Source organism: Agelaius tricolor, unplaced genomic scaffold (genome assembly GCF_023055355.1).
Source record: "Agelaius tricolor isolate 1412-34295 unplaced genomic scaffold, bAgeTri1.0.p SCAF_3, whole genome shotgun sequence".
Classification (NCBI taxonomy): Eukaryota; Metazoa; Chordata; class Aves; order Passeriformes; family Icteridae; genus Agelaius; species Agelaius tricolor.
The window spans coordinates 8,126,776-8,143,484 of NW_027269263.1; the positions used below are offsets into that span (position 1 = coordinate 8,126,776).

The 16,709-nt window shown below is 41.1% G+C and overlaps 3 long non-coding RNA genes across 5 annotated transcripts in view; 2 read left to right on the forward strand and 1 right to left on the reverse strand.

The window, feature by feature from the left end:
• LOC139587788 (uncharacterized) overlaps positions 1-222 on the forward strand; it is a 234,361-nt gene extending 234,139 nt beyond the window's left edge. The window contains exon 6 of the long non-coding RNA XR_011678491.1: positions 12-222. This is a non-coding gene — a long non-coding RNA (uncharacterized lncRNA). The remainder of the gene's footprint in view (positions 1-11) is intronic.
• A 2,716-nt stretch (positions 223-2,938) lies between these two features.
• The window catches only part of LOC139587789 (uncharacterized), a 47,391-nt gene continuing 33,620 nt past the window's right edge, over positions 2,939-16,709 (reverse strand). The window contains exon 2 of the long non-coding RNA XR_011678492.1: positions 2,939-7,646. This is a non-coding gene — a long non-coding RNA (uncharacterized lncRNA). The remainder of the gene's footprint in view (positions 7,647-16,709) is intronic.
• Positions 7,944-16,709, forward strand: part of LOC139587790 (uncharacterized) — a 45,769-nt gene continuing 37,003 nt past the window's right edge. For 2 of the 3 annotated variants that reach the window (XR_011678493.1, XR_011678494.1), the window contains exons 1-2: positions 7,944-8,519; positions 8,808-8,928. This is a non-coding gene — a long non-coding RNA (uncharacterized lncRNA). Of the gene's footprint in view, positions 8,605-8,807; positions 8,929-16,709 lie in introns of all 3 variants that reach the window. The other variant, XR_011678495.1, reaches the window with a different exon arrangement.

Consider the following 16,709-nt stretch of genomic DNA (forward strand, 5'->3'; position numbering starts at 1 on the left):
CTCCATCTCAGTTTCCCCAGATTTTGGAGATTGTTGACTATTATGTAACAGATGGCCTGACAGACCTCCGACTCTTTGCGGCGATGCTTGGCGCAGAAAATAGCAGCACTGGGGGAAGCATTCAGCAGCATGGACGCTCATGAATTTTAACTCCTCAGTGACAAAGGAATTCAAGGGGGTAAGAGCCAATCTATCAGTAGCCAAAGTAATTAGAAGACTTAGATGGCTCTCTAGTGCAGAGTATCCCTTCTCTGCTATGGGCTGTTCATAGTAGATTAGGATAGTCTATGTCCCATTGATCTCTAAACCATAACTATGCTTCAAAACAATGGGACAGCTTAATCCAGAAATTGAGACATTTGAGCAAGCATCAGTGAGGGCTGTTCTTTTTGGCTTGTAATGAAATGTACTTTGCAGCATCAAGCAGGGACAATGTATATTGAGCGGAGTTGCACTTTGATTTTTGTTTCTATTGCATTCCTGGTGAGCAGGGGAAATCACTTGCACTAAATTACCAATACTCTGTCTCTAGACATTTAATACTTGAGGAATTCATTTTCTTGCCCTCTTTACATCTTCTATTTTCTTTGGTTTTGTCCTTCTTGCTTCTGTACGTAAAAGAGTTCTTGTAAGTGGTCAGAGTTTTGGCACCCTCATATAGCTTTTTGTCATTTCTAGGAAGTTTCTGAATATATCATTCCCTTTCCCAGAAGTCTAGCTGCTGCCTTTCAGAAACATTTCTGTGTCTGACCAGTCAATGGAAGCTTTTTCTTAAAGTAGGGGAAGTGAAAAGGGGAGAAAAGACAGTTCAGAAGAGCAAAGAGCATCTTTAAAGCAAATCTATCAGTTATTTAAACCAGAGCTGGTTTATAGTACTTTTAAGATTAGACTAAATAAAAATAACTGGATTAAGTTACTTCAGAGGTACAAGAGCAAAAATACTTTAGAAAAATAGAGATGAGGTCAAATAAGCCTCCATGGAACTGAAAATAAAGGTAGTCTGTGGTGACTATGCTGTATCTCTGTCCCTCTGTGTAATCTGGCAGTGTATGGCTGAGGTACGTGCTGTCTCCCACAACAGGGTTACCACCTCCACTGGGGCATGTCCAGAGGTACAGTGTCCCCACACCCACAGTAGGGACTCCAGGACTTCTTTTAGCCAGAAATATTTGAATTACCTTGAATAACCTTAATTTTCAGCAGGAACCTCATTATTTTCAGCAGAGAGGAAAATCCAGGAGTGGTAAGTTGACAAATGTTGACCATTTCCTCTCTTAGATGGCTCTGACACCTCTACAGATGAGGAATGGGCTTTCCCTACAAGCTCATGTAGTTTGGGAATACTTGTCCCATTGGAAGTCAATAGTGGAAAAGTTGAATTCCAGCCTGCAAAGACTGCAAAGAGTAGTTACAGTATATATCACTCAGCAAGATGTGTGCTCAGCCACAGTGTGCATTGGATCCTAATCCAGAGCTAGTCCACAGCCCCAAACACTGGCAAATGGTCTAGGGATTTTTTTCCCTACCTTGTAGAAACAAAATTCTCTTTGAGGAGCTCTTTGAAGGGCTTGATTGCCCCTTTTCCACTGCCCCTACCTGTATGCAGATGCACACATGCAGACAAACCCCTCTTCCCGCAGCACATCTCCAACCCTGAGTAAGTGCTGTAATACAGGGAGGCCCAAGAGACCTTCCCCTGCATCTTTGGGACACAGAAAACCACCCCTCTCCATGCCAAATCTCTGGCCCTGTGCAAGTGCTGAGTTTCCCAAGGATGGTGCATTGAGGGAAGGATGCACACAGAGATCAGCCAGAAGCTCCAAACTCATCAAGAGGTAACGATCTGCCTAAATTATATGAGCTCTAGTAATGTCGTTTAGCAGCAATGAGTCTCTGTTTTAATTAGAGTGACACTGTCCCAAATGGCCATTTTAACAAGGTTTAGAGATTCTGGACACAGAGCTTTCCTGCTTTTGCAGGCCATAATAACTAGTTAGTTGTGCACAAGGTCAAACAACAATATCTGGTCAGCAAAGTCTTCATTTTACAAACAGCTTAGAATGGGATGAGCAAATTATGAAATTGTTGTAAAACTGGCTTCTCCATCTCTGCCTATTGTTCATCCAAGAGGCACAGCTAATAACTCCCCTAAAAGGAGCATCAGCTCCAGTTTTGGGGAAGAAACCTTGGTAAATGCTCCAGCTGGTTGGAGGTACCAAGCAGTGCCATGATCCCCACTGCTGCAAGCACAGGGGAACCTGGCTCTAGCAAGAGCAGTGGTCCCTCCTGCTCATGGCTGAGGTCCCTCCTTCAGCAGCAGGGACAAGAATGGCAGTGATTTGGGGGCCCAGGATCCAGGGGATCAAGAACTCTGCAGCCACCATGGGGCAGATGCTGAGCTCTTCCCTGGTGAGGTCTCTTAGATGCAGAGTTGAGAGTAGTGGTACTTAGTCCTTCTGGAAGGCATCAGCTGGGAGCTGTAAGGGGTTTGAGAGGAAAAGCCATAAAATCCAACAGAGATAAGCTTATGAGTGAAACTTGCAGTGTTACTGCCATTAATGGGTCCATTCTGCATCTCAGGTGAAATATTTGGCATCTTTGAATCATAACCAGAAATAGCTGACTTCTGTCTCCAGCTTTTCTATGCAAGTATTTTTCATGCAATTTTATACCTTTTTGTTGTTGAGGTTTTTTTTTCTTGCAATAATTCCTCCAAAATCTTTCCATGTAATGTTTAGGTAACTATGCAACTTGAATAGTTTGGGGAACTTTTCTTATTGCTAATACTTGGCAGCTCACTGAGAAACACAGTAAGATAGAGCTCTCCTGCTGAAATCAAATCAGACATCCCAGGATTTCTCTGATAGTACCCATGCTATTCTGCTTTATTTTTGCTGGTCTGATTTTCTGCTGAAAAAAGTAAGGTTGCTACTAAAAATTAAGGTTATTCTCTTTTTTATTTTCTAATGTGAACTTCTCTACACAACTATGTAACAGCAATAATAATAATAATAATATTGAAAATATTTTTGCATTATTTATTGTTGACTTTGTCTCATTTAGACAAGCAAGTTTCTGAGCTTTAGTCAAGTAAACAGATAGAGATAGCTGGCATCTAAAATCAATAAAAGACAAGTGGAGTGCAATTCATGGCTTCTTTGCGAGTCAAATGTTCCAGCCCCAAAATAAACATCTGCAAAATAAAAGGTCATTTTCATTGGGCATCACATGTGAAAAATACCTGAGGGCAAATAAATGTGGGGATCACGTTCTTATCAACTCTTTCTGTTAATAATAGCCTGGTCACTGGGGACAGTCTGTTAGTGTTGGCCCACTGGGTCAGATAAACAATCCTGAGTCTCTCCCTCTCTTCCCCCGCTGTGACCTGGCCCATCTGCTTCTCTCTGGCCATATGGTACAGAACTATGTGGGACTGGAGACATTATAGTTTTATGCATCTCAATGCTCCTTGCTTTCATTGAAGTTTTGCTGACATGACATTCCTTTGAATATTCCTTGACAAAAGTGGGGCTTGTTTTGGTGTTGGTTTTCATCTCAGAGTACAAATGAACACCGAGGTTTGAATCAAGAGATGAGATTTGTAACAGACACATCAGGTGGGTAGGAAGGCTGGCTATATATTTCCTCCAGCTTACCTTTAATGAAATGTTATTTTTCCTGATCTTTACAACTAACACAGAGTCCAGCAAATGCAAGAGAGCACAGTTTGCTTGTTTTTGTCATAAATAAGCTCAGTCTAACAGACTGCCTGAGTGTCATGGAGGAAGCACAGTCTGACCTGAAAGCTGTAAGACTGCTTTAGAAAAAGTGAAGAAATTAAACCCACTGGGACAAACTGTGCATAGATCAGACATCCCTCTCCTTCTCAAGATGAGGCAAGGGGGTTTCTGGGATGCTGCAGTTCTCTGCCTTGCTGTTGCTGAGGTCTCAACCCCAACCACTGCTCATGGGGCCTGTCAGCCATGCTCTGGCAGTGCTGGCCCTCAGAGATCATTTGGCCAGCAGAACGTGGCCTCAGAGCCTCCCTGAAGGAGCCATCCCATTTTCCAGTCAGTCCTTGTGTATGGAGAACACACAGGTGTATCCTCCACTGAGGGCACGTTGCAAATGTCCAATTAGGCCTAATGAGAGCTCAGCCCAAGCATCAAAAGAGGGAGAGACAATAGCAAATGCACAATACTCCTCAATGATCCCTTTACCAAGAGGAGGATGTAACTATTGTGTGGGTTTTAACATAATAAAGCCTATATGTTCATCCTGCACCCAGCATCCTGGGGCCCCTCTCTGCTGAGACCTGTGGACATTGCAGCCACCACATGCATGACAGAGGCCTGAATTAGAAAATTAAAATGGGAATTGTTGTACAAACATTACTACAACAAGCTGATTTACAAATTCTCTGAGGCAAGTACTCAATAATACAGTTGTCTCTCAGTTTCTGTAAAACTCTAAATAGAAATAAACCCCCAAACAGTGAAGTCTATATCCATGTCACTCCCTCCCCTTCTGTTTCTCACAGTGTCCCCTCATCTTTTCACCTGCTTTGTGTAAAGTCCTACAGAATATGTCACACTAAACTCCAGAGAATTATAAAATCAGTAAGTTTTTATAATTATACAGAAGAATACAAAGTTTTAGGCTCTGTTTTCACTTTGCCAATCAATCCTGTCATTTCACAGTTCTAGGGAGGTGCCTAAAATTCATTCATTGAAAAAAAAAAAATAAAAACGTCATGACAGGCTCTACAAATCTAGAGATTTACTGTCTGAGGCTGTGTTTAATGCCTAGAAGTCAGAAATTAAAGAACAGATTTTCATGGGACATCTGAAAATTCAGATGTGATTGAGAGTCTCAGTGCTGGAATTTGATGTAGATAGGCTGCCTTTCCTGCCAGACAAAGAGCTCGACCACCTGCTGCCTCTGTAAAATAGACCCCCAACCTCATGATGTCAGACTGAGTTTTGCCATGTCCTGGCCCAGCATTTAATGGATCAAAATGTGTAAGTCCATCACCCTCTGCTGCTGAGTCTGTATGTGCTGTAAGGATGCTAGCAGCACTGTGGAGGGAGAAAGGGGAAATAAAGAGGGAGGAAGGGAGGCAGCCTCATCCTCCTCTCCACTCGCCCTGTTGATCAGTGAAGCAAGACTCCCACTACCTGAAAAGCAATACTATTCCCTGCATTAATATCTTTCTGATTTCCTTTTTAGCTGGGAAAATTTTACACTTAGAAATCAGGGTTTAGAATCTATTAAGCAGGATGTCATTTCACAAGTTGTTTTGCACCTCAATAGCTATTGTAGAGCAATGCTTGTTGCCCTGCTGCTAAAGGGAAAACCATATTCCTCCCACAGTCCCAGGCTTGGCTGTCACTTACCTCTTTTCCCTTTGGACAAACTAATACTCTGGACCTAGACTGCATGTTCTGGGGAAAGCTTTCACAGCCTGATTTGCAAAGGAAAAGAACAAAACCCCTCAAAAATCTCCCATGACAAAAATTAAAAGCAGATAAAAATGTGACACATTTCTTGGGTGATATGATAGCATTTACCATGACATGTTATTTCCTTTAAACAGGCTGTTCCTTTCAGCAGAGGTGAGGAGGGAAGAGATGAAAGAAAAAATTTGTTTATTTGGCAGCTGCATCCAGCGTTTCCTCAGAAATACTCTGGACCTGGGACTTCTTGCATTAGGGGCTATATGGAGATGTTTTAAGATTCATAGAATATACTGATGGTATATTGTATGCATCCTGTCACAGAATTCCATAAGAAATATGAATAATTGCTAAAGTGGGTTCCTCAAAAATCTGCAACAATCTTGTCATAGCCATGATCTACCTCCCTCTCTACAGCATCTTTGTTAAAATATGCAAATAGAATTATAAAAAGTTTCAGAATAATGTGCTATTAAGAGTTTATGTAACCTTATGTTTCAATCAAGAAACTTCTTCTTAGTTTGCAGTATGACATGTGTACATGTGGTCCTACATAATCTATTGTGAAATGAAAGTGGCTATTGCAGTGTACTTTTCACAATTTAAGAAGACATTCCAACAAAACACACAAAGCCAAATGAAAGTACAAATGCTAAATACTGATCTTCACTATTCTAAGCCCAAATGCACATTGCTTGTCTCACCACTTCATTCCCTGGTGAGAGAACTTTCACAAGTGCCCTGGGCCTGTAAGCCTTTAGGAGCCATACTGGGTATTTTTGAACCAGTTAATATTTTACTGTATCCTAGACTGTGTATAGCTTATAACAACCTTCAGTAACAGGGTTTCTTGTGGGAAATCAGACTTGTGCTAATCCAGTATCCTGATGCAAAGAAGGACCATATATGTTGCTCCACTGAATGATGCAGGCAGCCCAGGAGTTGCTGATTAGGATATAATGTGCTCTTGGGGAAAGGCTCTTCCCAAATCCATGGAAGGGGACGATGCCCTCAAGCCAGAGCTCATGTCTCATTGTGACTTTTTCCTTCTAATGCTCAATAGTTTAATACTGTGTTCTCTTCCCAAATTAGTATTGAGTGACCTATCAAACAAACCAGGGGTTTGAGCAAGGTTAGAGTGAAGTTGGATTAATAGGATTGTGTTAAGTACTGGGGAGAGAGGCTGATGAAGGAGCACAGAAAGTGGGTGAGTGGTGGCTTCCTTATGGATTTATTTACAAACATGTTAAAAAGAAGAGTGATTCTTTTTACTGTTCTCTTTTTCATTTTCTAACATGAACTTCTCTACACAGGTTTATTTTCATCCTTACATGTAAAAATCTCTATTACTGCCTCATCACACAGTCAGGATTTCTTATGGTTTGTCAATATAGGAATGAGACCAAAATCGACTTGACACCCGTCATGTACAGTACAAAGACCGAGATGGGCTCTGAGCTTGAACTTGTGCTAAGCTGAGTAATACTAGACTGTTATCTTGTCATTAAGAATTGCTTTGAGTCCCTATCTGTCCAGCAACTCTAATTAATGATCATTTAACTGTACTGTCAGCCCCGCTTAAATCTGAGTGTTGCCAGTTGCTTCCTTCATGCGGGCAGCCAATAGGTGCTGGGGGAGTCGTTCATGCATGGCATTGTCCCAGTGGCGCTGGGCCTATAGCATCCCAGTTTAATAGGGCATTCAGGGCTCATTAGAGAGGAAACACATCAGGAGTGACCGCTCCACTGCCACACGTTGCAGCTAATAGCCCCGCCGAACAGAATCGTTTCTGTTTCTGCTCACTTGTTTTTGAATCCTTTCAATGTCAACAAGTGGTCATGTCGGCAGGAGCCCGCCATTCTCCCTAACAGTTTTATCCGTTGCTCTCCTGAGCCAGACTTGTGTCCTCCTCCATTGTTCCGGCCACAATGGAGCCTGAGCAATCACAAAGGCTTCACAGCCATTCATCATCAGCTCACGAATTCTGGGGTTGAGATTACCCGCCAAACTTTTGGGCCATCGTTTTGGCATGGTGTGTGAATGCCCATGAAATACAAATAGTTTCTGAAGTTTACACTTTTGTTGCAAATGCATAGGGATGGCGGTGGGGGGCTGTGGTGAGGGGACTGGATGGAGGGAAAGAAGAGGAAATAAAATCCAATGTCGCTCTGGCTAAAAATAGACAAGATCCTGTAGAGGGAAGATAAGAGACAATGAGATTTCTGCTGGAACGAGAGGCGTAGAAAGGAGCAACCAGGGAAATTGAGGTGTGTCCAAAAAAAGTATGATCACCCTTTTGGCTCACAGATTTGGAAACAATCCCTTGGCTTTAGCAAGGAGGCACGGACAGCTCTTGCACTGCTGGGATCCAGAAAGTATGGGGAGAGAGTGCCCTTGGGTGAGCTCCCTTCCTTCCATTCATGACAATAACCAGCATTTTTCCTGGTTGCTGGAAACACAACTGGAAAAACGCTCCCTAGAAGCACACACCTGATGCTTGTTATTTGTATTAGGTTAGCATTTAGACCTTGTTGTGCTGAATGGGGAATGAATGGATGTTTCACACCTGGAAACATGAGATTTGAAAATGTAGTTGCTTTACCAACATCACACTGTTAAAGTCAGAGATGAGAATCAAAGCTAAAACGTGTGTGTGTGTGTATTTGTCAGTTTATTTTATGTGTTACTTCCATGGTGTTGTGTTCTTCCCTACATCACCAGTGGCTGGGCTGAATCCCACCTGCTTGACTGCTAGGCAAAGCAGACATTATTTTATTGTGTACTGACTGCTGCCCAGACACACTGCATACACCCCAAGCATCCTCCAGATGATGCACCTGGGATGATGCAGAAAGAGTGCGCTGTGTCCATGGTGTTTATCAGTGCCATTGGATGATGGCTGGGCACATGGCTCAGAGCTTGCTGCACCCTTCCACCTCTTACTTACCATGCTCTCTTTCAGGCAGTCCACATTGTGCTGATTTTTCCTGAGTCAGGACTAATGGCTACATTCCAGTCAAGAGAATTCGATTTGGAAATTTTTGGAAACATTTGGAATTCCCTGTGAGTATCCTACAGTGTCTTCCCAGTCATTTTAACATGCCAGGAGGTTACAAGGAAGTTCAAAAGTGTTGATAAAAAAGTGAAGGTGATTTTTTTTGTCTGTCTCTGAAAAATTAAGTTTTTCATAAACCACAATCATAGACAAAGATACTTTTCAGTGCAAGCACTGAGAAATCATCTCCTATTCCATTTTATACTGTATATCAGCTAGAGGCTTCTCTCTTTACCTGTTGCAATAATCAGAATGGGAAAATATAATTGACTGCTTTTACCCTTTTTTCCTAACAGGTCCGTATCCACTTTATGGCCCAGATTATTATAAAAGTACCAAGAAGCATTGCATGTGTATCAAACACATTTCCTGACAAAAGATTTGAGTGTAAAGCTGAAGTGGTCTCCGACATCAAAGGTAATGGAAAACACTTATGAGCATTTTTAGGCCATGTTTTATGTGTTCATTGCCATTCAAAAACAGTCACAAACCACTGATTGTGTAAGTATTGTGTTTCCTGTTATCACCTTAAGATCTGCAATCACAAAGGACTGGCTTTGGAAAGTGGGCTGTATTTGAGATTCATAGTCATCTATTGGAGAGTTACACCCAACCAATACAGCAGCAGGGCAGGGGATTCTTCTTGCCTTGCTGCACTTTGCATGCTGCTGGTGGGCACAGGGATCACTGATTGTCCTGTGTTTCAGACAGGATAAGCAGGAGAACATCACAACAAGGAATCTCAGCAGGTTCAGGTGTACTCTAAGTGCATTCCAGACATCAGGCCTTTAATGGGCATAGTCATGTCAGCACAACATCTTTAGGGATCCTCAGAAGTACTAGAACAGGGACCCCACCTGTCCATGGGGTTAGGCAGCAGCTTTGCAGAATTTATGCATGGATGTGTGTAGTAGAGCAATGGAGAAAAACCCTGACTGTGGTAAATCAGAGGGGGTTTTGGCCTCAGTGTGTTTTCAGGTACTTGTCCCAGTCAATCCTACCAGACCCATAATGGTATGCATCTATTCAAGCTTTTCAAAGACAGAATTTTTCTTTTTTCCTTTCTTTCTTTCTTTCCTTTTTTTTTTTTTTTTTTTATTTTCCCTCTCTAAAGCTGCTTAGGAAAGAGGTAACTGCTCCTTTTCACAGTCAAAGCAGGATATTCTGAACAGAATGTTAACTAGACTTGGGGCCAGACTGAAGAAGGGTTTGAGCAGTTTACAGATCTGGGTTTTTGGCTTCAGGATCATAAGTAATAATATAGAAGAGAAAGTGTATCTGGAAAATTTATAGATATCATACTTTGAAGTTTCTTTAGTTATCCTAAGATTTGGAAGTTTTCTCTAAGAGAAAGGAAATCATGCTGTGTAAAAAAAAATACTTTTTTTTCTTTTTTTCTGTTGTTCTTGTTGCTGTTGAATTTTGCAGCAATTTTATGAGATTGTTGATTAGTTTAATAGAGTTGAAGACTTTGGAATTGAAAATGTTTCAGGCTTGGTAGGTAAAGCATTCTGGTGCTCTTCACAAATTTCCTCTCTGAGATGCATGTAGCACTCTACGGCTAGATACCACACCTCTCAAGTTCTAGTGCTGCAAACACCTAACTGAATGCATCTGCCTAAACATAAACTAGTCCTTTGCTTAAAAATCTGCATGTTTTGATGAGGTTTTGTTATTCTGAAAGAGAAGTTCAGTGAAATTTATGTGAATGCCCAAATTTGTGGATTTGGAGAGTGCATGTGGACAGAGCAGTAAACTGAAATATATGCCTGCCTCAAAAAATGGAGGTTTCTCACCTAAAAAATGCCTTTATTCATAGCTTCTAAAATCACATCTAAACACATACTGTTTCACTGCATAGAGAGATGATGATTGGAAGTTGTTTTTTTTAAGTATAATTTAAAATGAAAGTAGCTTGGAGGGAAATATTCTGAGCTATACTGAGCACCTGACTATGAGCAAGCTTTGTTCCTGATACCAACCACATCAGTGAATGATATTGATTTCTTGTAGCAGATACCACCCTGGTATTTCAAAATGCCACATCTGAACTGTGGCTCCTTATCATCAGCATTTCTTATCACATTTTTCAGTGGTGAGTAAGAAAATTGAGCACCTGATATGTGACATAGGTAAGTAAGAACCCAAGTCTGGTGTTACTCAGTCTTACTTTACATTCTGCATTTGCCTGCAAGTGTTATTTTTAGGCTGAAAAGTTATATCTAGCTTGAGTCAAATCTCCCTTAGCTCTGTAATGATGCAGAAGTTCATAATATGTTCTTTTGTTTCTTTACTTCATGTCTGAAACTTCTGGGTTTAAATAGTAACATTTATGCAGGGGGGCAACCTTAAACATAACAATAATACAAGATAGCTTAAGACAGAGGGAAAGTTGTGAGAGGGAAAGTTTAGGCTTCAGTAACAGTCCATGGGAACTATGAAAGGGTTAATATAATGTTCAAGCATTAGGCAATCCACTTTTCACTGCTGCCTGCTCCTCGGAATATGGGGGATTGCCGTCGGTGCAGAGTTCTACGGCTTCAAAAGTGAAAATCCTTTCCCACTTTCTAGGGATGTGATTTTGTGATTTGAGAGTAGTTCTGATTATCTGGTGAAAAACCAAGTGAGCAAAACCAAACCCTAAGTTCTAGTGCAAACTTTGTGCTTTAGTTGTCAGCTTCTCTTTTTCCTTTCTTTTTCTTAGGGCAAGTAACTTAAAGAATAGCCTTTCCTTGTTGATTGCTCTACCATTCATTGGACAGCATATGGTTTTTGTCTTGGGAATCATCCAACATGTCACAAAGGCAGTGATACTGGACAGTTACTAGGCAGCTTTTGTATACTTTGGGGATAGGGGAAGATGGTATTTTAATAGATTTCCTTGGGGATCTCTTAGAAGGGTAATTTAATTGTTGAAATCAAATTTTGGGCTCCTGTCACAAATCATTACCTTATCTTTCATCCATCTATTCCCTTGTTGTTCAAACTAATAAAACATGCACACTGCTCTCCATTCATGTGACCCCCTTCATACGTTTTTAACTGGTAACCCTGGCTAATAATGGGTAGGTGGTCTGTTTCTGGGGGAGGATTTTTTTGAGGGAATGGATAGTTTCTCTAGCTACCACATCAACAAGGGTGGCAACTTATTCACTTAAGATTCAAAGCTACAGAACCACATGAGTGTTGGTGAAATTCAAGCTTAAAATGCCTCAAAGAGGAGGATGCAATCTGGGGTACCACCTCAAGTATTTGCATTCTGGACTCTGGCAGGCAAATTCTGGGCAACTGAGTCATTGGTGAAGGGATCTTGAGATCCTTCTTGGTGAAACCATTTGTCACCATTGCTATGGTAGCATTTAATCAGTTCCAGCTTTCACTCAGTAATGCTCTCAGAAGACAGATTGGTGAATTTTCTTGCAGCTGTTTGATTGAAGCCTCTAAGATGAGGTGCATTAAGATGGTGGGAAACAGCCTGTGATCCCAGTGCTCCAGCTGCTCCTCACCTGATCCAAGCAATGTGCTATCTGCAGAAACATATTCAGGCAGCACCTGCATCTATCCTGTCCCAGTCTCTCCATCCTCCATAGCATCTCTCATTCCTTCAAGAACTTGCAGCTCCTTGCTATTACTTTGAGTGCTGCAGCTCTCCTGAGCATGCAAAAGTGAGGATCTTCATTCCAGCAATTCAGACAGCGAGGAGACAGGGGTGGGGGATGAGGAGCTCTGAGCTGGCAGAGGCCAGTTATGGCAAGAAAAAGCAAAGTTGGGGCAACATACCCTATGAGGTTGTTGGTGTAGTCTTGGGACATCCTTAACCTTTTGCTAAAGCTCAGCTGACCTTCAAACTTCTTAAATTTGACGCTTCAGCCTTCTGGTCACCCCTTGCACTTAGGAGTGGAGAATGGAAATGGTGCTTATTTCTCATTGTTCAAACACATTGCCCAAATGTCTCTGATTGTGTGAGTGATTGGGTTAAGTGATGTGATTATAGACAGGATTTCTGAGTTTGGCCCAGCTCTACTTGCATAGAGATAACTGGGGTTTTAAAGAAAGGAATCACTGCATCATTCCAAAGTCCTCTTTAAGGCCCAGTGTTCCCTTTGCAGGCAGTGAACAAGCAGCATCCATCCCTACTGTTAAGTATTTACCATCTAAAAAAGCAGAAAACAGAATATTGAGGAGCATCAGATCCAAAAATAAAAATGTGTGTATGTTCAGACCAAGGAGGTGATAGGCAGCAGCTGCATGCTGTTTGCTCACTCATTTATTTGCTACAATTCTATGGTTACTTCTTGTTTTTCATGACAACATCCTTCTAATTCTGTTCCCTTTCTTCTTAAAAATACTTTTTGGCTTTGTGAACTCAGAAAAATTGAATTTAGAAACACAATGAATCACTTAAATAACATTTAGATAGAACCCTTATCATCCTAGAATGGGAATCCTTGCAAGTTTATATGTGGGCTTCTAAAATAAAGGGACTTTTTCCTAGTTACTTCTGTGAAAACAAGGACAAATCTAGTGCTTTATGCACTCAGGAGCTGATGCCTTCTAAGTGCAGTTCTTACACATTTCTTTATTCCCAGTGCTAAGAAAACCCTAGCTTTTTTTTTTCTCATGTTTCATCAAAAATGTTTTTCTGGAACAAACCAAAACAAACAAAACCCAACCGGTCTTTTGTTGGTCGCTCCACTTCCCAAAAGGGTCCAGGGCACTCAGTGACACAGCATCTGTCTTAGATGCTATTGAAGGCATTCAGCCTCTAAATGCTCTTCCACTGACGTTCTTTTATGCTGTGGTATTTGAAAAACTCATACAACAGGGCTGGAGGAAAGGAAAAAGGCATCTTTTGAATAGAGTGGAAAATATTTAATCTTCTCTCTACCTGATTTTTCTCTTAAATTCTCAGGAACTTGTCTGGAAAAGCCAAATATCCATATATCTTTATTAAAATTGATGTTGTTTTTGCTACTAACAACAGGTTATTGCAATAAACCCTGTAGGATTTTAAATTTAAAACTGGCTGAGGTCTTCAAGCCCCAGTGTTCTTTTCCTAAATGTGTTCAGGATTAGACTCTAGGTTTGTGCTGCTTATTTCGAATTCTATGTTCACTACTTTTAAAGGAGAAAATGAATTAATGCAATTTCTTCCTTAGCAAAGCCTGTGCACGAATGCTGGTCTTTTCAGCACTGTCCCTTTAAACCATGCAAGGTGTTTATTTTGTGTAGGAAGAAAGACTTTACTGCTCTGAGTAACATAATCCTGGCTGTGTGCAGAAATGGGCTGGGTGTGTGTGTGCATGGAAAGAGGAAGGCCAATTGTTCTTTTTGTTTATAAAAACCAGTGTTCCTTTTTATAAAGAGATTTTACTGTAGCCCTCTGTATTCTCCTTCATCATAGAGAAATCCAGTGAAATTGTATCTATTTCCTCAGACTGCTGTCCTAGATACCTTAACACCACATGGATAGTAGATGTGCTAAATTAGAGGGGATTTTTCTTTTTTTTATCACCTCTGTGGAAGTGTTTGTTCTTGTATCTTTTATTTTACTTCATAAAAAGGAAAAAAAAAAACAACATAAAGAAAGAAAGAAAAAGAAAAACTTCACAGAACAGTAAACCTGAGACTGGGATTCGAATGCCAGACAGTTGAATGAACAGGATAATCGGGGTATTTTTTTTGACAGGTGCGACAGCCTGCCTATGACTGGCATTATAATCATTACCATTTTAATAAGGCTCTAATAGGGGGGCCGATAATTCAATGGGGTGTGAGGATCCTAATTCAACTCCCAATCCCACATGAATGTGCTAGAATTTGTGGGCTTTGTTTTCCTCTTTTGTACCCCTGAATGCAAATAATTACTGGCTATAGATTCAAAAATTCTTAGAACTGGAAGCTAAATTAGCTCTCCTAATACTGCACAAGAATGTCAATACTCAGGGGGGAAAAAAAGGAAGTAAGTGGTTTTTGGTTGTTTTTTTGTATTACACTTGTGGTACTGCAAAGGTTCTTTAGCTTAAGTGGTTTGGTTGGCAGTGTGAATAATACCAGCACTGTTTGTAAAGGACGTGCAGCTCTCTTTTCCCCTGCTCTCCCCAAAAGGGAAAGTAAATATATTTGTCTGAAAATCATTTCTGGAAAATCATATGCTGCTTTCTACCTGCCTTTTTTGTTGATGTTGCCTCGCTCTGCTCCAGGATGTGTCTGTCCTCTCTGTATTGTTTCAGCAGTGGCGAGTGGCATGGTCAGGATCTGTGGCTGTGCTTTCACAGCAGCCCTGTGGGCACTAGAGCAGTCAGTTTATCCCTTTCAGATGATCCTACAGCACAATTTCAAATCCTGAGGCAGCACCCCACACTGTGGTTTGAGGCTGTGTGCTGAAGGTACCCTGTGGTAGCAGGAGCTGCTCAACACCTAAGAGTGTTTCCAAATGTGAGAGAATGCACCCATCTCTGCCTGGGACACCACTTACACTTGTGTTTAAGGGAATTTGAGCAGTTATTTTAAAACCGAGGAGGTTTAAGGGGTCAGCAGCCCTCCTTCCTTGCTCCTACCAACTCCTGCCTGTGTCTGACTGGGGACCAGGTAAGGAGGAATGGACTCCTCTCTCTGTTAACAACCAGAACAAAAAGCCTTTTTTGTTTTTGTCCCTGCTGACCTATGCAATGAATTTCTCTATTCATTTGTGGTCAATAATATATAGTATTATTTCTATCTAATGACCAACAGTGCTGCATCGGACAAGCCTTTGAAAAATTGAGAGGGATATTTCCATATAACCTCTTGCAGCTGGAATCAGCTTCTCCCGCCCACTATTTCTGATCCTAAATTAGCTGTGGAGTCTTGCCATGCTTTCAGTCCTCTTTCTCTTTCTGCACATGCATTGCCTGATGTGTAAGGAATATGACCAGCACTTGGTGTATAACTGAGTAAAAGATAAACAAAGGCACTTTATATCATGCAAGAGTAGGACATAACTGAGGTGGACAAACCAATCTGTGAAAACCAGCCTGAACCTTTGCCCCAAACTGAAATGCAGAGTTTTGGAGCTTGGCCAAAATCTGGTTAATCTTTCTCCCTCTCTGTCTTTTAATGGTATTTATGGTTTTGCAGCACTTCCTGGTTTCATCTGGGTCCAAAAGCAGGAGACTGAAATATCATTGAAGAGGCTATTCACAGTGTTTCCAGCTGGCTAGGACCATGGAATGAAAGATCTCTCACAATCAGGTCTGTTCTAGAAGGGCTTCTGCCCAATTTCTATCCTGATGAGGTTCTGATGAACAGCCAAACTGTTGGAAAATTATCCTAATTAAATTGAAACTTTAAAATATGCCCATCTACAAAACAACTGACATCCTTCACATGATGAACCTGTGTACAGAAAATTACCTTATTAGATTTCTCTTTTGCCTTTTTGTGCAGAAGATGTTATTTTTTCTTGACATTGGAAGGCTCCTCATGGACTTGATATGTACACGGGCTATTTGTGCTCTCTTTGGGATAATGTTCTTTATGGATTTCAAGTTTTCATGGTCACTAAGATGCAAACCCAGAGAGTTTCTGTTTTGATTCAGACATTGAAACAACTTCTCAATCCCATGGTTTCTTTGAGCAGAAGATGACAGGATTTGGAAATGATCTTTGCCTTTCTGCAAGTACTAAAAAGAATATATGGAGGTCTGTTCCCCATTGCACATGGTTTGATTTAGGCTGGATGTTGTTACAGAGCAAATGCTGAGACAGGCTGTGAGGTGCAAAACCTACAGAATGGAGAGGATAATCTTTCTCTGTTTTAGCTTACCTATTGCTGCCATTGTGGCTAATTATTTTTGCTGTGTGACAATTTTCCTAGTTTTGCTAAAAAGGTTGTTGAGAAATTTGTGAAGAAGCAACTGAAGATGTCCCTCTTATCCTTAGTCTTTATTCAATTCTCTGGGGGGAAAGGTAAAATCCAGTAGTTTGGAGACAACCTTGAGAGTACCCAAAGCTCTCCCTGCTGACTTGGACAACATAACGTGGTTGACTTTCTTTAGGCACTGATCAATAACTTTATTCTTCTCTCTTAGACATCACAGGAGGCTGTGCTAGACTGGCTTCTGTCTGGCAAGACTGTCCTTGGGGACTCTCTCTGGCTGAGCAAAGGTTCCAGAAAAAAAAATCACAAATATTTTAAAGATTCATGATGGATGTGA